At 42.9% G+C, this 21491-nt stretch overlaps 1 protein-coding gene across 1 annotated transcript in view; it reads left to right on the top strand.

Annotated features, from left to right (window-relative positions):
* Window positions 1-1392: 1392 nt before the first annotated feature.
* The window catches only part of RTN4IP1 (reticulon 4 interacting protein 1), a 105476-nt gene continuing 85377 nt past the window's right edge, over window positions 1393-21491 (top strand). Inside the window, exon 1 of the mRNA XM_036871426.1 lies at window positions 1393-1411. The gene's annotated coding sequence lies outside the window, so the exon portion shown is untranslated. The remainder of the gene's footprint in view (window positions 1412-21491) is intronic.

The following is a 21491-nucleotide window of genomic DNA, read 5'->3' on the forward strand; positions in this document are numbered from 1 at the left end:
TCAATTAGATTTGATTCCACAAACAGTCACTGTAGAAATCAACTCAGGGTGGAAAGTCCTTTTCTAAATAAAATCCAAAGTGTGATAGTGATGATCGGGTCCCCAGTGTTAAAGGTCCTTGAAGTGTCGAGGAGGTAATTTGGCAAATCTTACCTCCTGTCTCCATCAAGAGAACACGGAGGACCTACCGAGGACTGCAGAGTAAAGACTGCACGGGTCCCAGAGCGATAAAGGGCAATGCTGCGATATGGTAAGCCGAGGGAGGAGCTATGAGGCTAAGGGCTTGGTCTGGGGGAGTGGAACTGTTGATAGAGGTTGTTTACTAAAGGGCGCCCAGGTCAAACATGCAGGGAACACATCAGGTGAAACAGGTAAATGGGTCTCTTTACTGTATTCTTCCATAAGCTAAGGTGCCCTGGGAATCTACGAGAAGACCACAGTATAGAGTGTTTCTCAAATATTTGACCCTAGAAACCTTTTTTCAAAAAACCTACATTAGAAAAAAAAAACTGCTCTAAGCCTAGGTATCCCTCTGCACCTGGGCTTGGGAAGAAGGCTGTGGGCTAAGTGTGCCGTTTATAAGCAGATTCTACTAGATTGGTAGGGAAGGACTTGTTATCACTGCGTTAGTGAGTTCTTGAAAGGGCTATTAAACTTCCTCAAGCCTCTAAACCTGACTGTGACAAACAGTGACCTGGAGAGGATGCCTTCCCGCAGATGGGAGAACTCAAGCTAGGCCTTTCCTGGATACGCTCTCACCAGGCAAAGCTTCAAACCATGCCATGGGAGTCGAATCTTTTTCTTTTTTTAAAGTGCTGTTTGCAACTTACCAAATTGATTTTATCAATCTCTAAAGGGTTGCAATTTGAAAAATACCAAATTCAATCTAAACTTAAGCATGTTAAAAGCCTTAGACCTCTTCCTCCAAAGAATTCCATGCTAATTATCTCCTGGGGTAGAATGGGCAGGAGAGGCCTTAGGGCTGGGTTTTTCCTTCAGGAAAAGTAGTACCAAATACCTTCTTTGGGCAATACAAGATCTTGACTAGGCCCTGCTTTTGGAAAAGAACAGGGAAAACTGTGATTAAAACTGTTGTTGAAATGAGGCTTTCAAATTTTAACTGTGATTCTGTCGTCCTAGCTAAAAACAATTCACAGCTGTTCTCGAGATTTGTTCTAATTGAGATCACAGGTGAGAACCCAGATAAGGGGATGATGCGGATTCGGACTGTGGCGTTGGGCGTCTCCCAGGCAGTCTTACCTGAAGACACTCTTTCCTCCCTTCACCTCATAATTCGTGTCTGAATGCCACTTCCTGGACCCCGAGCCAGGCTCAGCCTCTGAGGGAGAGAGGACCTAACCAAACTGACCTAACTCCGGACCCCAAAAGGCCTCCTGGTGCCTCGAGAAAGGTAAGAAAGATTAGTGATTTTAAAAGATTCTGTTCATACCTTTCTAGCATATCAGAAAGGCCTGGACCCCCAGGGTACGGTTCCCCAGGTCAGACAGTGCCTTCTCCCAACCCTTTGGTTCACAAAGGGCGCGTCCAACAAAAGTTTTTCTAACTACCAATTGAATGTGATATTTTGCAAAGCACTGTGGTTTTTCAAGCTTTAACTTTGAGGGGTCTAGAAAATATTTGTGTTCTCATTTTTCCTTTTCCACTCTCTTCTGTTCTCGATTCGTTTGATTTCCTTCTGAGCATTTTGGCTGCAGCGTTCCCCGTGATTGTCCCTTGGAGTAATATCTGGACTCTAAAATACAATCTTCTTGTTTGGAAAATTAAAAAGAAAAATAGAAGTGTAGGTACTGGGGCCTGAGGAGCAGCGGGAGAGAAATGGGGTGGTGTCGGGGGCTAAGGAGAAGCAGTAGCCCAGTTAGAATGGCAAAAGCCACTGTAATTTCAAGACTGAAAAAAACTGGATTTTACCGTGCTAAATCAATTTAACTGTTCAAATGATTATTGTTCCCCTGTTGTTTATAAAAACATGTGAAATGAATGGAGACAGATTCACACAGACTTGAAGAGTTTTCGGAAACCATGAGTATACCCACAAGGTCTGCTGTAGTTTTGCCCAGTGTTGTGAATCTCATCAATTCTATTGTCTGCAGGAATGAGACAGTAAAGCCTGGTGGTCAAGGGGTGGGGGAGGTGTCTCTGCACTGATTCACTGTGTAACCTTGGGCAAATCACTTGACCTTGCCAGGCCTCAGTTTCCTCCTTTTTAAGTGGGCATTACTCACAATTGTACCTGCCATTTAGGATTGTTGTCAGGATTTAATGAAGTAATGTATGGAAAGCACTTACTACAAAGGCTGTCATATGGTGAATGCTGAATAAATTTTGTTATGAAACGCTACATGAATAAAGCTACTGCAAGTAAACCAAGATTTAGTTTTTGGCAGAGTTTCATTGAAAGCCATCTGAGAGAAGGCCGGCAAGGGGAAAAGTCCTTGTAGGCCTTTTGCTTCGTGTATAAGCACAGCAGATTTCAACCAGGAGCCATTTGCCCTTCAAGAGACATTTTCTGTCTGAGATACTTTTGGTTTGTCATACTGGTGGGGGTGGGGAGAGCTACTGGCATCTGGTGGGTAGAGACTGGAGCTGCTGCTCAACATCCTACATCGCACAGGACAGCCCCCATGACAAAGAATTATCTGGCCCCAAATGCCAATCATGTGAGGTTAAAAAAAAAAATTGACCTAGAACCGTCCCGTTAACATCTCAGGTCTAGGGGTTATACTTTCCTTTATGGCTCCGCCCCAAAAAAAGTTGTAAATGAAGTCTCAAGAGAATAAAACTCTCAATTCCCTAAGGGCCAAACCCCACTGGCAAAGAAGAGATGTAACAAAATTAGGAAATGCAGATTTTAGTATCACCGGAGATAGAACCCTGGTATTTATCCACAGCTGTTTCAGGCTTTCAATGTTGAGGTGAACTGGTGGAATCACAGAGGCCTATGGAGGTAGGTTAGACCAATGAAAGCATGGGCTCACTTTGAAGAATTTAGTTTGGTGGGAAGAGAAATTTGTGATGTTAACTTGGGGCCTGAGATTAAAGCACAGATGTGCTGAATCTAAGGGGAGTATCTTGGTTGATAATTCTTCAGGCCTACTTAAAAATAAATATAAATCAGGGTAGATCCTTTCAGGAAGACTTGTTTTGATTCAAACAAATTTACGGCTGGCCCTTCATGTCTGTGGGTTCTGCATTCGAGAATTCAACCAACTGGGGATTGGAAAATATTCGGTAAAAATATGTTGAATAGAAGTGGTGAGAGTGGGCATCCTTGTTTTTTTCCTGAATTTAAGCAGGAAGGCTTTCAGCTTTTCACTGTTGAGTATTATGTTTCATGTGGGTTGTCGTAAATGGCTTTTATTATGTTGAGATATGTTCCCTCTATACCCACTTTGGTGAGAGTTTTTATTATGACTGGATGTTGAATTTTATCAGATGCTTTTTCTGTGTCTATTAAGATGATTGTGTGTTTTTTGTCTTTTCTTTTGTTAACGTGGTGTATCACGCTGATTGATTTTCTTATGTTGAACCATCCTTGTGACCCTGGAATGAATCTAACTTGATCATAGTGTATGATCTGTTTTATGTATTGTTGGATTCAGTTTGCTAATATTTTGTTGAGGATTTTGCATGTATATTCATCAGAGATATTGGCCTGTAATTTTCTTTTTTTGTAGTGTCTTTGGTTTTGGTACCAGGGTGACGGTGGCCTCATAGAATGAACTTGGGAGTGTTCCCTCCTCTTCAATCTTTTGGAATAGTTTGAGAAGGATTGGTACAAGGTTTTCTTTGTATGTTTAGTAGAATTCCCCAGTGAAGCCTTCTGGTCCTGGACTTTTATTTGCAGGGAGGTAGTTTGTTTTTTTTTTTTTTTTAAAGCTATTTTAATTTTTTATTTATTTATTTTATTTTATTTATTTATGGCTGTGTTGGGTCTTCATTCCTGTGCGAGGGCTTTCTCTAGTTGCAGCAAGTGGGGGCCACTCTTCATCACGGTGTGCGGGCCTCTCACTATCGCGGCCTCTCTCGTTGCGGAGCACAGGCTCAGTAATTGTGGCTCACGGGCCTAGTTGCTCCGCGGCATGTGGGATCTTCCCTGACCAGGGCTCGAACCCATGTCCCCTGCATTGGCAGGCAGACCCTCAACCACTGCGCCACCAGGGAAGCCCAGGGAGGTGGTTTTAATTTATTTATTTATTTAGATTCTTTTCACTTCAAGTGATCAGTCCATTCAAATGATCTGTTTCTTCTTGACTCAATTTTGGCAGGCTGTATATTTCTAGAAACTTGTTCATTTCTTCTACATTGTTCAATTTGTTGCTTATACAACTCATAATCAAAGAAAGCAAACAGGGGACTTCCCTAGTGGTGCAGTGGTTAAGAATCTGCTTGCCAAAGCAGGGGACACGGGTTTGATCCCTGGTCCGGAAAGATTCCACATGCCATGGAGCAACTAAGCCTGTGTGCCACAACTGCAGAGCCTGTGCTCTAGAGCCCATGAGCAACAACTACTGAGCCCATGTGCCACAACTACTGAAGCCTGCATGCCTAGAGCCTGTGCTCTACAACAAGAGAAACCACTGCAATGAGAAGCACGTGCACCACAACGAGGTGTGGCCCCCACTTGCCACAATTAGAGAGAGCCTGTTCATAGCAATGAAGACCCAGTGCAGCCAAAAATAAATAAATAAAATAAAATAAAAAAGAAAAATGTTAAAAAAAAAAAAAAAAGCAAACAACCCAATCAAAAAATGGGCAGAAGATCTAAATAGACATTTCTCCAAAGAAAACATACAGATGCCCAACATGAAAAGATGCTTGACATTGCTTATTTTTAGAGAAATGCAAATCAAAACCACAATGAGGTATCACCTCATACTGGTCAGAATGGCTATAATCAAAAAGTCTACAAATAATAAATGTTGGAGAGGGTGTGGAGAAATGGGAACCCTTGTACACTGTTGGTGGGAATGTAAATTGGTGCAGCCACTATGGAAAACAGTCTGGAGGTTCCTTAAAAAACTAAAAATAGAGCTACCATATGATCCTGGGCATATATCTGGAAAAGATAAACTCTAATTTGAAAAGATACATGCACCCCAATGTTCACAGCAGCACTATTTACAGTAGCCAAGACATGGCGAAAACCCAAATGCCTATCAATAGATGATTAGTTTAAGAAGATGTGGTCCATATATACAATGAAATATTACTCAGCCATAAAAAAGAATGAAATATTGCTGTAACATGGATGGACCTATAGATTATCACACTAAGTGAAGTAAGTCAGACAAAGACAAATATCCTGTAATATCACTTATGTGGAATCTAAAAAATAATACAAATGAATCTAATCTATATACAAAATGGAAACAAACTCACAGACACAGAAAACAAACTTATGGTCACTAAAGGGGAAAGGGAGGTGGAGGAGGGATAAATTAGGAGTATGGGATTAACAAATATAAACTACTATACATAAAATAGATAAGCAACAAGGATTTACTGTATAGCACTGGGAAATATATTTAATATCTTATAATAACCTATAATGGAAAATAATCTGGAAAAGAATTATATATATTACTGAACCACTTTGCTGTACACCTGATACTAAGACAATATTGTAAATCAACTATACTTCAATTGAAAAAAATATTCGAGGAAAAAATTCCAGAACGTTCCAAAAAGTAAAACTTGAATTTGTCGTTCTCCAGCAACTATTAACATAACATTTACATTGTATTTACATAATATTTACATTGTATTAGGTATTGTAAGTAACCTAAAGATGAATTAAAGTATGTGAGAAGATGTACATAGGTTATATGCAAATACTATTTTATATAAGGGACTTGAGCATCTACAGGATTTTGGTATCTGCAGGGGTCCATGGATACCAAGGAACAACTGCACTAAGTTGTGTGTGATTCTCACAGATTTGCACAAATCAGATCCAAAGACTTTCTAGATTGCTGTTGACAGTAGCCCCAAAGAGGGAGCTGTATCTTTATGTCTAGACAACCTCCTACCCTCTTCAACTTGAGATCAAAACATAAGACGAAGCAGAGAAACGGCTGAGAAATGATCTGACGCTGTGTGTTGTCACTGACTGTCAGGGTGTGAGCCTTATCCCTGGTCATCTCACGAGAAGCAGGTTAATGGACAGTGGGCTGTTCTGTCTTTGGCAGATGCAAACCTGTGTACATCAGAGTCCACCCTTGCTCTTGCCTAGCAGAGAGATGACCAGGCAGCAGCATTCTAGGGTGCAGGTTGGCAGGCCTAGCAGCCCTTCAGGCCATAGCCTCTTTGGCCTTTGCCTGAGTTGCATAAAGGCCAATCTCAGGACTAGCAGAAAGGAGGGTCAAGGATGGCAAGCCTGACAGGGAAAGGAGAGTCAAACAAAACCTACCAAATGGTACATGACCTTCCCATGTTAAACTTGGAATGTCAGTGCACCACTTCAACTACCGTTATAGCTTATTCCTTTTTCTGAAATCCTCCTGAAATGTTTCTTGCATTTAAACTTCTGTTGGAGCTTAACCAAACTCTCCAATGGCAATTTAAGGTTGAGAACATTTCAAAAGGATACAAAAATTGAATAAGCTTCTTGGTTTGGGAGGGGGTGATGGCAACATCAGGGGCACACTCACCTTGCCACTTTATGAGCAGAAGGCAAGTGTGAGCTTTCAAAATAATGTTCCAGAATATCCACAGGAAGTGAATAAAGATTACCCTGTTGTCCCATTTGAATGCTATGCCACTGTGAACAGTGCCCAAAAGTTTGATTATATGGTCACCTTTGTTACAAGAATGGGACTTTGAGTGATTTTCATAACATTGATAGAAGTGGGTTCAATAAAATATTTCAAAGCTAGGATGTCCTCAGAGCCCTGAAATTTTTGGTCATAGAAGGAAACATCTGCAAGCAGATGACTTTATGACAAGCATTATATTTTGAAGAGCTCCCTAACTGACCATGATATGATAACGACCTCTATGGAACACTAAGCTCTGGAAAGGCTCTAATGGAACCTGGAAGTCTGTTTGGTCAGAAAAAAGTTTCCTTGATGCTTACAAGGGTGAAAAAGGCACCATGGAATAACGCATGGTGGTAAAAAGAGCACTGGACCAAGAACCCAAAGACGGGCCAGCTTCTTACGTACTGCCCTTGCGATCTCAGATATTCTCCAGCCATTTAGAGTTCAGCCCCATCAGTAAAATGAAGATGGATGCTGGCATCTGCTGTGTACTCCACTGGGCTGCAAACATTTGAGAAAGCTTCATGAATCGTTGACTAAACAACGGGTGTCTTATGTTCTTGTCAAAAGGTAACGAGAGTTAGAATCAAATTGTATCCTATTAAGGAAATATGTTTATAACCAAATTATTTCCTAAGAACTTCATGTTTCCTGGCATGGTCTTTCATTTCTCTCCTAATATAAAATTTGTCAGGAAACCTATGTTTCTCTGAGTAGAAAATTGCATAGCCAGTAAATATATTTTAAAATGTCTTATTTTACGGTCATCTAGATGTGGTCTTCTGGAGAGGGTCTTAGCCAGAGAGCTTTTTATTACAGGAGATAGAAACACATCCAAGTTAGTTCAAAAAAGAGAGAGCTTGTTACAAAAACAAAAGCAAAACAACAGCAGACCATCTCACATGCATTCCGGTCAAAGTAGAACTATTCCTCATGCAACTGGGTTTGGGAAACCTCCCAAGTCAAAGTGGTGCTTTTCTGTTTCTCGACGGCTTCATGGCTCGTTTTTCTCTTCTATATATCACAAACCCACACACTACAAATGTGGCCCAGCCAATCCCCTCAAGTCTATACGACCTGTCATTTTGAAGGGTAGGAGAATAGAAGCTGAGGGTTTGTTAGATGTAAGGTAGTTCTATCACCTGTGCTGATTCAAAGGTTCAAACTAGGAGGTAGCAGAATCACCTCCCACCCCCTCCAGGTGTTCCCGGAGGCTGTCATCTTTTGGGATATTTGAATAATTGCCAACTCCAGGTCAAATGCACTGAACTCATCTTTTAAACTGGCATGCGTGCAGGTGGAGCTCAGCATTGACGAGGCCTGGGGGTTGGGCCTCTAAGTTCATTCCCTTGGTCACTCTTTTTATCACTCACCGTTAGCATTTTTTCCTCTATTTCTCTGTTTCCCGAAGCAGTAAAACCCGTAATTTTCTGTGAGCTGCTTATTTTCCACGTGGGTAGATCTGGAAATTTTCCCAAAGAACCAGCTTTTGGTTTGGTTGATCCTGGGTGTTGTTTGGGGATCTGCTTTCTGCCCCCATGGCTGGGGTGGGGTGGGATTGATAGAGGGAGAGTCTCAGGTTGGTTGAGGGAGACGGTGACGGTTCTCAGTCTGGTTGCTTAGCTGCGGCTTGCAGTTCACGCGCCGGTGCTGCTCTCTTGCTCCAGAAATGGCGAGCTCCGGCCTTCCTTCTACACGCCGGCCTCTACCCTAGAGGGCTGGTGGAGCCCTGCGCACATCAAGGCGTTCCCACCACAGAGAAGGTGTCAGCGTTTGTGCTGGGGGGTGGGAGCTGCCCTGAGGTTACAGCTGGGAGAAGGTCAAGGCCTCTTCCATTCACCGAGGCCGCCTCCTCCTTAGCCCCGACTCCCCGTCTGCCATCGTCTCTGCCTCTTCATTCTGCTTCTGCCACTTAGCTCTCTGGAAGTGAGACCCTCTCCCCCACTTTCTTCATTCTGAGCTCCAAACGTCTCTGTGGTGCCTTCAGAATGGGAGTTGTTTTTTTTTTTAATGCACACAACTTCATTTTAGAGGAGCACTTGTCTCAGGGTTCATTAATTAAGACATCACACTTGGGACTTCCCTGGTGGTCCAGTGGGTAAGACTCCGAGCTCCCAATGCAGGGAGCCCAGGTTCGATCCCCGGTTGGGGAACTAGATCCCACATGCATGCCGCAACCAAAAGATCCTGCATGCCGCAGCGAAGATCCCATGTGCTGCAACTAAGACCCGGCACAGCCAAAATGAATAATAAATAAATATTAAAAAAAAAAGAAAGACATCACACTTAACTAGAACGTTAACTCATTCTTGGCCATGTATGTCCTCAGCGCCTGGCTCAGGACTGGAGCACAAGCCGTAGTGGCTGAACGGCTCACGGCTAACACCCTGCAGGGAATCGCATCCCTGCTTGAGATTTGGTACTTTGTTTCCTAAGTTTGTCCCTTCAGTCTCTCCTCCCATCACAGACTGTATCAAGAGAAAACAAGAGATGAGTTTCTTAGAAACAGCTTCTGTCAACAGGCAGTCTCCCTCCCGCCCCCTCCTCTGTCCAAAGTGGTGAGGCTGTAAACAGCTTTCATCAGAAAACTGGCACTTGGAAAATAGAAAACCAATTAGGGAACTGCCAAATGACCCAGGAAAGTGTTATCACAGAGCCAGGAGGGAGAACACACACAGCGGACAAGAACCTGTAAGATGTAACCTTTCGGAAGACAGCGCTGATTGTAAATAGTCAGGTTCTAAGTTTAATCATTCACTAGCTACAGAACTCCTTTAGATATATCTTCTTGTGCTTTATAAGACTGCTGGAATTTATCAAGGGGAAAGTCTACATAGTTCCTCAGGAAAACATTTTATGTGATACTCTTTTACCTTGTATATCAACCTGCTCAGGCCGCCATAACAAAACATCATGACTGTGTGGCTCAAACAACAGAAATGCATTTTCTCACAGTTCTGGAGGCCAGAAATCTAAGGTCAAGGTTTCTGCAGGGTTGGATCCTTCTGTGGTGTCTCTCCTTGGCTTGCAGATGATTGCCCTCTTGCTGTGTCCTCACATGGTGGATCCTGTGTGCTTGTGCCCCAGTATCTCTTTTTATAAGGACGTGGGTTATGTTGGATTAGAGCCCACCCATATGACCTCATTTAACCTTAATTAAATGGTCCTATCTCCAAATACAGTCACATTCTAAGGTACTAGGGGTTAAGACTTCAACCTATAAATTTTTTTTTTTAACATATGAATTTTGAGGGGGAAACAATTCAGTCTATAACACCTTGTTTGGAATTCTCTGGTGGTCCGGTGGTTAGGACTTGGCACTTTCACTGCTGGGACCCAGGTTCAATCCCTGGTTGGGGAACTAAGATCCTGTAAGCCGCATGGCGCAGCCAAAACAAACAAAAAACACCTTGTCTGCTTGTGGAGGTGAAAAGTAGCAGAATATGCCACCCCCAAATATACCAGTTTGTCATAAGGATGATTTTGAGATAAAGGCACTTGAAAAACAGCACATGCAAGAAAGGTGTGCTGACCTCACCTTTCTTCCTAAAAGCAGGAGATAAAACTCCCACATGAACGATGCCCTCCCCCATACCAGGAGGAAAGAAACGTTCTTATCAGCAGAGATGGGAAGTTGAGGCTAAGAGGAATCTGTACAAACAGACCTTGTTAGGATAACCTTCATCTTCCTTTAGCCGCTACAGACATTTTAGTTACTTTTCTACAGTGACTACTTTTTGTTCAACCTAGTATATAAGCACTTAGGCCTTACTGCTTTTTGGGTCTTCATTTTCCTGGGAAGGCTCCTATGTGCATGTAAAAATATTAAATAGAATTTGCGTGCTTTTCTCCTGTTAACCTGTCTTCTCTCAACTTAATCCTCAGGCCCAGCTGGAGGCTGTAAGAGGGTGGAGAAAAAGTTTTGCCTCTCTGCAGAGGCTTGCTGAATACTTTGTTTGTTTGTTTGTTTGTTTGTTTATGGCTGCATTGGGTCCTCATTGCTGTGCACAGGCTTTCTCAGGGTCTACTCTTCGTTGTGGTGTGTGGGTTTCTCATTGCGGTGGCTTCTCTTGTTGCCAAGCGTGGGCTCTAGGCACACGGGCTTCAGTAGTTGTGGCACATGGGCTCAGTAGTTGTGGCGCACGGGCTTATTTGCTCCGTGGCATGTGGGATCTTCCCAGACCAGGGCTCGAACCCGTGTCCCCTGCATTGGCAGGCAGATTCTTAACCACTGCGCCACCAGGGAAGTCCCAGCTGAATACTTTGTGTTGGATGAAAAACAACACCCTTCCCCCCACCCCGCCCCACCCCGTTTCTGACGATTCCTAGGATTACTGAAACAGAAATGGGTTGTAAACAGGGGAAGGGATGGTACAGGGGACATCCAAGAGGGGATGTGTGAATATGGACACCATTCCAGGGTCCCTGGCCTTATCTGTGCTTTGCCTTTCTCTCCCTTGAGATCATGGATTCTTCCCTTGCTCTGTTTGTCAGAGCAAAAGAAATTAGACTTCAGAGTCATTTGATGGGAGTGGAGGAGGTGCAGGAAAACAATTACTGGATCATTAATAATATTTTCAGAAGTTCTGTAGGTTTACCTCTGTGGAAACCCTGTGGGAGGTTGCGTAACAGTATTTTCACTGAGTGTAGGGCAAGGAATTGGCTTATAGCTACAGTTTCTCTGCACGTCTCAGGAGGGGTAGCATTTCTAGCCTTTTGTCTTGAAGTGCTTTGTGTGGCATAGAAACCGAAGCCACGCACGAGGGAGAGTCTAGAGCAAGCTGTCACGCGATGCTGCCAGCTTGCTGTGTCACAACTTGCTGCCTTGACCCTGCTGCCTAGGAGTTCCCTCCCAGGCTGACTTCCAGCAGAAAGGCCGCCCTTACTGACACGCAGAAACCGCCTGACAGGCTTCACTCCTCAGTGCCATGGAGTAGAATTCAATGAACTATCTATGTCTCAGGTGGGAGGGACTGGAAGGGTTGACTTTGGCGTAGATCTGGGAGATTGATTTTTGGTATTGCTGTGGTTATGAGATCTCTCACTTCCAGGTTATTTCACTTCCAGGTCATAGCTAGGCTTTCTCATTTCTCAAAAGGAAGAAATTCCCTGATAGTTTAAAAACCGATCAAATCTTAGGCAACCAATATACTTTCTTTGAAACGCAGTTGTTTATTTTTTTCTTATAAGAATGGAAAAGGGCATCAGAGAAAAATATGTATGTTTTTGCCTTTATCTTTTTTTTTTTTTTGTAGGTAAGAAGTGGATTTATTTAGAGAGAAACACACTCCCCAGACAGAGTGTGGGCCATCTCAGAAGGTGAGAAAGGCCTATCTTTTTTTAAAATAATTTACCTTGATTTTTAATTGATTATTATTATTATTTTAATTAATTAATTAATTAATTAATTTTTATTTTTGGCTGTGTTGGGTCTTCGTTTCTGTGCGAGGGCTTTCTCTAGTTGCGGCGAGCGGGGGCCGCTCTTCATCACGGTGTGCGGGCCTCTAACCATCACGGCCTCTTTTGTTGCGGAGCACAAGCTCCAGACGCGCAGGCTCAGTAGTTGTGGCTCACGGGCCCAGTTGCTCCACGGCATGTGGGATCTTCCCGGACCAGGGCCCGAACCCGTGTCCCCTGCATTAGCAGGCAGATTCTCAACCACTGCACCACCAGGGAAGCCCCTGCCTTTATCTTTATGTCAAGAACTGCTAAAATAATTTAGCTTCAGAATCATTTTATCTATAAAAAAAACTATGATGACTGAGCCTTACATTTTCTTTCTAGGCCACACAAATACCTTTCTCTTCAAATTATAGTAAATGGAATTACACAATTGAAGCAATTATTTAGTAATGAATATACAAATTTAATCAAGATTTACTTATTGAGGTATTTCTCTTGTGTTTTTGAGAACCATGGAGGTTTCTCATGGAAAAAGACACGTCCAGAAATGTTGGAGGAGTATGTGTATGATTTTCAACCAAAGACTTAACTCTTATAAAGGGCAGTTTTGATTAATATACATATATTAATATATATGCATATTAATATATATACATATAGACGCACACAAACTTGACTGAAAGTAAGAAAAAACTTAAGGTTAGGAAAAATATTTTTAAAGAATAAATTTATAAACTGCTCCTTAAAGCTTCATTTTAACCTATATTTCATGTTTGTTTCCACAAAACCCTCCAAGCTTACCTTGCAGAGGTATGCAAAATTCATTCTTGTTACCACAGTGTTTGATTCTTTTACTTAATTCGATTTTTTTCCTTCATGGGAATGAACTGATTTTCCAAAGCGCATTGGAAAAGTAACAATGATAAAATGATGTGTTTTTTAAAGCTGTTTTCTAGTCCACAGCAGTTTCTAATCATACTCTACAAGAACAATTTTGATTACATATAAATAAATAAAGGAGTTTATTAATGTGTCAAGGACTTCATGCAAGTGTTACACCTTTAAATGAGAGTCCAGAATAAAAGACCAAAACATACCAATATGCCACAAAGTTCCCATTGACACATGGAGCTTTTAGGGGTCATCCCTGTGTAGAGTCTCCATTCTGTATTCCTAGACTTAGTTCCTCAAACACTTCTTTGTTGCCGGCTTCCTGGGCTCCTGGCTTAAGATTCAGAGTAAATGCAGCAAGTCCTATGTAATCTAGTTTCGGTTTAAGCAAACTCCACTGACCAGAACAACTGATGGGCAATGTCGGTAACTCTTGAAAAAGCATGCTAAGTTTAAATGATGGTGCATGGAGCGGCAGGGTGTATGTAATGTCCTTCATAAAAATTCTGGTCAGCCCCTGTGAAGATTAAAAAGTATTTTATACATTTCAAGTGATAATGTAGAGTTTTTGCTCTCTGTAGCTTTTATTATTTTTATTTTTAAAAAAATGACAGTTTGGGACTTCCCTCGTGGCACAGTGGTTAAGAATCCGCCTGCCAGTGCAGGGGACATGGGTTCGAGCCCTGGTCCGGGAAGATCCCACATGCTGCAGAGTAACTAAGCCCGTGCGCCACAACTACTGAGCCTGTGCTCTAGAGCCTGCAAGCCACAACTACTGAAGCCCGTGTGCCTAGAGCCTGTGCTCTGCAACAAAGAGAAGCCACTGCAGTGAGAAGCCCGCGCACCACAATGAAGAGTAGCCCCCGCTCGCCACAACTAGAGAAAGCCCACGTGCAGCAATGAAGACCCAACACAGCCAAAAATAAATAAATAAATTTATTAAAAAAAAAAAAAAAAAGACAGCTTACCTTCAGAACAACTGTATGGAATGTTCCATAAGACCCAAAGTCCATTTCTTACTGATTCCACATGCATCCTGTTTCACTCTTTGGTTCACACATTCTTCCTAACACTAACCATTCATCTAAGCCAGCATTTGAGACAGGAATTGAAATATTTTCAACAAATCCAAATTCAAATTCCACCATATGAGTTTTGGTCAAATGTGCCAGTTAAACAATTATGTTTACTAGGACTAACTCTTAAATGTCAGTAAAGGATTTTTAAAAGGCATAAAGGTACAAAACCTGTGAGTGGAAGAAAAAATGAGGTGGCATCCAAAAACTAGAAGCTAGAAGAAATATTTGCCCTGAATGATTTAGGTCAGAGTTTCTCAACAGGGTACTGTTGACATTTGGGGCCAGCTAATTATTTATTGTGAAAAGCTGTTCTGGGCCTTGTAGGCCTGGCAGCATCCCTAGCTTCAACCCACTAGATGCTGGTAGCATCTCCTCCCCAGTTGTGACAACCAAAAATATCTCCAGTGTTGTCAAATGTCTCCTGAGTGCAAAGTTGTCCCTGGTTGATAACCATTGATTTAGGGAATCAGAAAAAACCAAAAGTATCTCTAAGGGAGAGTCCAGAAGCAGGTTTGCTCTCGCCAGAGAATTCCCCAAAGGCTAGGAGCAAGAGGCACCAGGCAGAAAACCCTATCCTCCGGCTGCCAGCAATTCATTCTTTGGAGAGGCTGAGAAGGTGAAGTAAAGGTTTCATACTGAATGTGGGTATTATGTAAGAATCTAATAAAGCCAGTGGGATTCTAGCCTCTTGCTCGACTCAGCTCTAAGAACATAGACATCCACATATGCATTATCCAGGCACGTGACTGGAGGATTCTTATGAGAAACTGACCAAGCCTGGCCAGATCACCCTAAGCCCTACAGTAGAATCTATCAGTCAATAATCTCTCCCTCCTCTCCTTCCCCATAGCTTCTAAACATAGATTTTCAGTGCCCCATTCTCATGAAACAGACAGCCGAGGGAGGGCAGGTATTTTAAGAAAACCTCCAGTATGAAAAAGAAAAAAAGAAACAAGAAGAAAGAAGGAACTTGGAGAAAAGAGAAATATTATAGGGAGCAGTTGAAGATTTCAAAAACATTATAAGTGAAGCTTCCTTTCCCAGATCTTGGTTTCTAAATACCATTCTCCGTGGGGCTGGGTACACAGAAACATCTTCTTGTGCCAGAAAATAAAGAAATGCTCAAAGAACGATGAGACCATGAAAAACCAAACAGGAGCTATCTTGAATGGGTGTCTCCTGGCCAAAATGGGGACAATTTGAGCATAAAAATAAGAGTATTAAAATAGGAATCCATGAGTCCAGATTGAGATAGACAAATGAGGGAGAAAGGAAAGCCCTTCCTTTCATAGAATATTAGCTAATAATTGTAGAAGGAATATGGAAATAGATAAGCACCATTTGGCAACCCACTCAGTGGTAGCTGATACAGACGAAGTCATCAATGGAGGCTAAGGCTGGTGGGTGGATGTTTGGTGAGGAACAGATATTGGCATACTCTCAGAATATCTTTGCACAAAGTACCAATCAAATACAAAGGGGGAAGTGGTGACTTCACAGTGGAGAAAACTGGCAGATACCAAATGATAGGAAAACAAGGTTAATATCACCAGTAGTGGGATGGGTCCACATTGTCCACCTGATGTGAGGTACCAAGAAAGAGCACAGCATCATTTTTGTAGTATTCTTTCCAAGAGTCTATGGCTCAAGTCCGGTCATGGGGAAGCATTGGACACACCCAGGATGACGATCAACCTATAAAATGAACGGCTTGTGCTCTTTTTTTTTTTTATAAATTTGTTTATATTTTTGGCTGCATTGGGTCTTTGTTGCTGTGTGTGCGGGCTTTCTCGTGGTGGCGAGCGGGGGCTACTCTTCGTTGCGGTGCATGGGCTTCTCATTGCAGTGTCTTGTTGCGGAGCACAGGCTCTAGGCATGCAGTCTTCAGTAGTTGTGGCATGAGGGGTCGGTAGTTGTGGCTCGTGGGCTCTAAGGCGCAGGCTCAGTAGTTGTGGCACATGGGCTTAGTTGCTCTGCAGCATTGTGGGATCTTCCTGGTCCAGGGCTCAAACCCTTGTCCCCTGCATTGGCAGGCAGATTCTTAACCACTGCGCCACCAGGGAAGCCCATTAAGACTGTTGATGACTTGAGAGACAGGGAAAGACTGTGGAACTGTTTTAGACTGACACATAAATATGATTCCATATGAGATTCTAGACCTTAAAAGAAAAAGAGGGGCTGTTTAGACAGTTGGTGGAATTTAAATGGGGTCTAGGAAATATACCGCATCTGATACAACCTCTGTAATCAGGGCTACTTCTTGTTTACATTTAAATAGTCCACTGTTACCCTTCAAATTCTGGTTTTGTTTTTTTGTTTTTTGCAGAAGACAGATTGGTCAATTTAAATGGAGACATTATGGGGTCCACACACCACCCCTGCATTCTTTAAGTTTTTAAGAGTGGCACTAATTTCTGCCAGATTCTCTGTGATGCAATATTGTTTTTTATTTACTATCTTGGCTGTGTGTGTGTGTGTGTGTAAGTGTAAGAGTTTGGCAGTTTCAGCGCTCTCCACTTGGCCGTCTTCACTGTGATAGCTCTTATCCCACAGGCCAAGGAGGCAGAATGGTGCTATGTCAGTTACTGGGAATGTCTATCCCAAGTATACAGTCAGAGACCAGCAAAGTATTACAGATGGGTCTGCAGACCCAATAGATGCACCGTAAGCCACACCTGGGCTAGAGCTCCATTCATTTCCAGGCCACTCATTTATTCCCACTAGGGCCAACTACATACTTTGCAGGGCCCAGCACAAGCTGAACATGCAGGGCCCCTTGTTCGAAAGTTATTAAGAATTTCAAAAGGGCAATATCGGAGCATTAAACCAAGAACTAAATCACACTTAGAACCTCACAGGTCACACACACACCCATGACACTGGCCCCCACTCTAGCAGGGTTCCATGCCGATGTTTCAGGGCTCTGGGCATTAATGTCAACCTGGACCCTGTGTCCAACAGTCCTTATAGTGTTTGGGTCTTCCACTTCCCCCAGTGTAGAGTTACCCAAGTAAATGGCCATGGATCCCATTGGGGAAGGACTAGGAAATCTTTACTATGAACACTTGTTGTGCCTTCCTGGGCACCTGGCCTCTCTTAATTGATGGGTTCTGGGCCCCAAAGCTGGCTCAGTTCTGTAAAATGGGCAAGGCATCCTGACTTTTCATTGGGATGACTGCCTTCATCCTCCATCCTTGATTTCTTTTGTTTGTACAGGTTAAGTAGTACCTTCTTTGGCTACTCATGCGTTTGCTTCTGGGAACACCGTGCTTATTTACCATCTCCATAACTCTATGTAGGTCAGGCCACTTGGCTGCCACTTCAACCCTACCGCGCATTACAATAATTGCATCCACCGGGCTTCTGACGGCTAAGTACCACCACTGGCCTCTATGAGGACGGGGCTGGGGCAAAGGTGGGAGTTGTCCTATCCCTCTCACTGCTGTCAGTGAGCCGAGTTCTGTAAAGACAGCACTTCATCCCTGGTCTGTGGAGGAGAGCTACCACTGAAGTCTTAGAGCCATTGGCACCGCTCTCGCCAGCACATCGCTTATTGCTTTGGTAAATCGTGTATACTCTGGTGCCGCCCCCGAGCACAGTCATCTAGGCCTTATAGAGTACATCCACTCTAACACGCCCACTTCTCTGAGCCTTTTACCCCTTCTTCCACCATCTGACAGGGCAATGCTGGCGTTTAAACCTCACTTGATGTGGATCATTGCTTTTTCCTTACTTCCTGGGGTCATCCTGACAGCATGCTTGCACCATCTCCTGCGGTTCCTGCCAGGGTGTTGAATCCAAAGTAATGTTTGCCTGCTTTGATCCAACACCCTCTGAATCTGTCCCATGGATTCTCTCCCGGCCCTGCCAGGACCTGTTTGCTGAGTCCTGCACTCCTCAGCTGAGTTGTGTTGTGACTTAAATCTAGTGATTGGCCTGGTGGCCAGGCTGGGAGGTTGGGGCAGATCTGAGGGGGTCGTGCTGTTTCATAGGTGTGTGGCCTTCAAATTGTCTTCTAGAAGAGGGGAGGACTAGCCCATAATAGGGAGGGATGGACCAGTTCTGCAGGTGCCTCAATCCAGAGGTCTCCATCCTATCCTCAGGCTCCTATTGTTTTTTTAACCAGGGCCCTGACCTTGGCAGAGCAAGCCTGCCTTGTCTGAGAGATTAACTTTTTTGGAGCTCTGCTACCCTTATGATTAAGTCCTGAGCCTGGTCCTCAGCTTTCTCTACATCTTTGCTGCAGGAGAAAAAAGATTTTTTACATGCTACCAAGGAGGCCTTCCGGCTTTCACATTTTCACACTTTATAAAGTCAATTAATCACTCTTAGTCTGTTATCTTTTTCTAAAGCATGAATTGAGTTTAGCGATAGCCACTTTCACTGTCCTTTTATCAATATTATCATTTTCCCCCTATTGCTCAAATGCCTGACACAATGCATCAGCTAGTGCTTTTGCTACCACCAGTGAAGGTTTAACAATTGCACTGTTGCCTTGTGCTGTCTGCTTCCCCTTCCACCAACACTGGGGCTCTGCCAACCAGACAGCAGATCCAGCTCCAAAATCCCATCCTAGCAACTGCTTTCTCAGACCATTTCTGGTACCCACTGTCACAGGTTGCGTTCCTTGGAAGGAGCCTCGGAGACAGAGATTGGCAGGCAGGAGGTTTATTAGGGAGAACTCTTGAGATCAATACCTGTGGGAAGGAAGAAAAGCAAGGAAGCAGGATTGGGCAGATGAAAAATTTGGCCTTGATAAAGGCCTTAGCTGAACCCGTAGGGAGCTCTAAAGCTGGGCTGGCCCTTGAGAATTGTCCCAAGTTGCAGTGAGGGCCTTTTACTTCCATGCTGAGCAGTCATTGAATGACAGCCACTCACCATGTCTGGGAAGGGGTCTTGACATCGGTGAGCCGACTCTCAGAAGCTAATTCCAAGGCTGCCGGTGAAGAGGCGTCTGCCAGCAGTGCCTCCAGCAGCTGGGGGATATATTCTGTACTAAGGAGGGAGCTGGGTGGCTCATCACAGCATCCACTGCAGCTTACTTGTAATAATGTAAATGCTAAGTTTTATCTAACCAAAAATTATGCTGTAATTGAAAGAAGGAACGTGTGTGTTTTGTGTGTGTGTATGAGGTTGAGGACTGTAAATTTAAAAACCTCCCTTTACATGATAGGAAGCCAATAGATTGGATCTCAAATTTTGTTTAAAAAATTAAAACAACAAGAGAGGCCGCGATAGTGAGAGGCCCACGCACCGCGATGAAGAGTGGCCCCCGCTTGCCACAACTAGAGAAAGCCCTCGCACAGAAACGAAGACCCAACACAGCCAGAAAGAAAGAAAGAAAGAAAGAAAGAAAAAGAAAGATTAAAAAATTAAAAATTAGGGGCTTCCCTGGTGGCGCAGTGGTTGAGAATCTGCCTGCCGATGCAGGGGACACGGGTTCGAGCCCTGGTCTGGGAGGATCCCACATGCCGCGGAGCAACTAAGCCCGTGCGCCATGACTACTGAGCCTGCGCGTCTGGAGCCTGTGCTCCGCAACAGGAGAGGCCGCGATAGTGAGAGGCCCGCGCACCGCGATAAAGAGTGGCCTCCGCTTGCCACAACTGGAGAAAGCCCTCGCACAGAAACGAAGACCCAACACAGCCTAAATAAATAAATAAATAAATATTTTAAAAAAAAAAATTAAAAATTAAAACAAAAAAATCTGTTATGACAGAGACTCCACAAATGGTGTCATTTATTCAGGTATTCCTCTTTTCCCCTTATTACAAACACTGCTTTGTCTACCCACCAGGATAATGTTATTTCTAAAAAATTTTTCCAGTAATTTTTTTTTTTTTTATAAATTTATTTATTTTATTTTATTTTTATTTTTGGCTGTGTTGGGTCTTCGTTGCTGCACACCGGCTTTCTCTAGTTGCGGCAAGCGGGGGCTACTCTTCGTTGTGGTGCGTGGGCTTCCCATTGCGGTGGCTTCTCTTGTTGCAGAGCACAGGCTCTAGGTGTATGGGCTTCAGTAGTTGCGGCACACAGGCTCGGTAGTTGTGGCTCGCAGGCTCTAGAGCATAGGCTCAGTAGTTGTGGCGCATGGGCTTAGTTGCTCCGTGGCATGTGGGATCTTCCTGGACCAGGGCTTGAACCCGTGTCCCCTGCATTGGCAGGCGGATTCTTAACCACTGTGCCACCAGGGAAGCCCTCCAGTAATTTTTTAATGATAAAAGCATCTTGTATCTAGTTTTAAAATTTTCCTTTTGCTGGACAGAAAGTTAAACCACAATTCAGTGCTGGACACTTGGCAACCTTAGTGCAGGTGAAGACAAAAAGAATTAAACAAATCTGATATATTTAATAGGGATTGGTTGCCTCTTTGTTAACAAGGAATGATAATGGGCCACTTATGTGGCCCACTTATATTATCTGAACATAATACAAATGTTCTTTCCCATTAACTAAATAGTATTAAATTGAATGTATATACCATGATTATTTAATCATTAAAGGGCCTTCAGGTTGTTTCCAATCCTTTGCTACTATAAGCAAACCTGTAATAGGACTTTCTTTTATGTTTACATCTTTGCTACATTTGGAATTTATTTTGGAGTAAGAAGTGAAGTAGGGATACAGTTTTTTTTCCTAGAAGTCTAGTCCTAACATGATTTATTGAATAATTCCTCTTTACCACTGATTTGAAATGCCTCCTTTATCACATGCAAAATTTTTATAGGTGTTGGAGTAAGTTTCTAGAATTCCTATTCTGTTTTATTTATTATATAGCAGTCTATTCAAACACTTGAATTATTATAGCCTTGTAATATGTTTTAATATCTTATAGGACTGTTCCTCTTATTACTATTCTTTCTCAGAATTTTCCTGGCCTTTATTGCTTATTTATTTTTTCCATAGGGCCTATGGAAAATAATTCCAAATTGGCTCTTTCCCTCCAAATTTCAAGTGACTACTGACGACTTGGGATATGACTAATGTTACTAATCAACCGAATTTAAAATTTTCTTTGTTATTAAAATTTAAATAGTTACATGTGGCTAGTGGCTGCTGTGTTGGACAAAGCGGTTCTAACAGATTCTTACTTGTATATAGAAAGATTACTTATTTCTGAACATTAATTTTGTATCCTGCAACCTTACCAAATTCATTGATTAGCTCTAGTAGTTTTCTGGTAGAGTCTTTAGGATTGTCTATGTATAGTATCATGTCATCTGCAAACAGTGACAGTTTTACTTCTTCTTTTCCAATTTGTATTCCTTTTATTTCTTTTTCTTCTTTGATTGCTGTGACTAGGACTTCCAAAACTATGTTGAATAAGAGTGGTGAGAGTGGA

The sequence above is a fragment of the Balaenoptera musculus genome, chromosome 12 (genome assembly GCF_009873245.2).
Source record: "Balaenoptera musculus isolate JJ_BM4_2016_0621 chromosome 12, mBalMus1.pri.v3, whole genome shotgun sequence".
Taxonomy (NCBI): domain Eukaryota; kingdom Metazoa; phylum Chordata; class Mammalia; order Artiodactyla; family Balaenopteridae; genus Balaenoptera; species Balaenoptera musculus.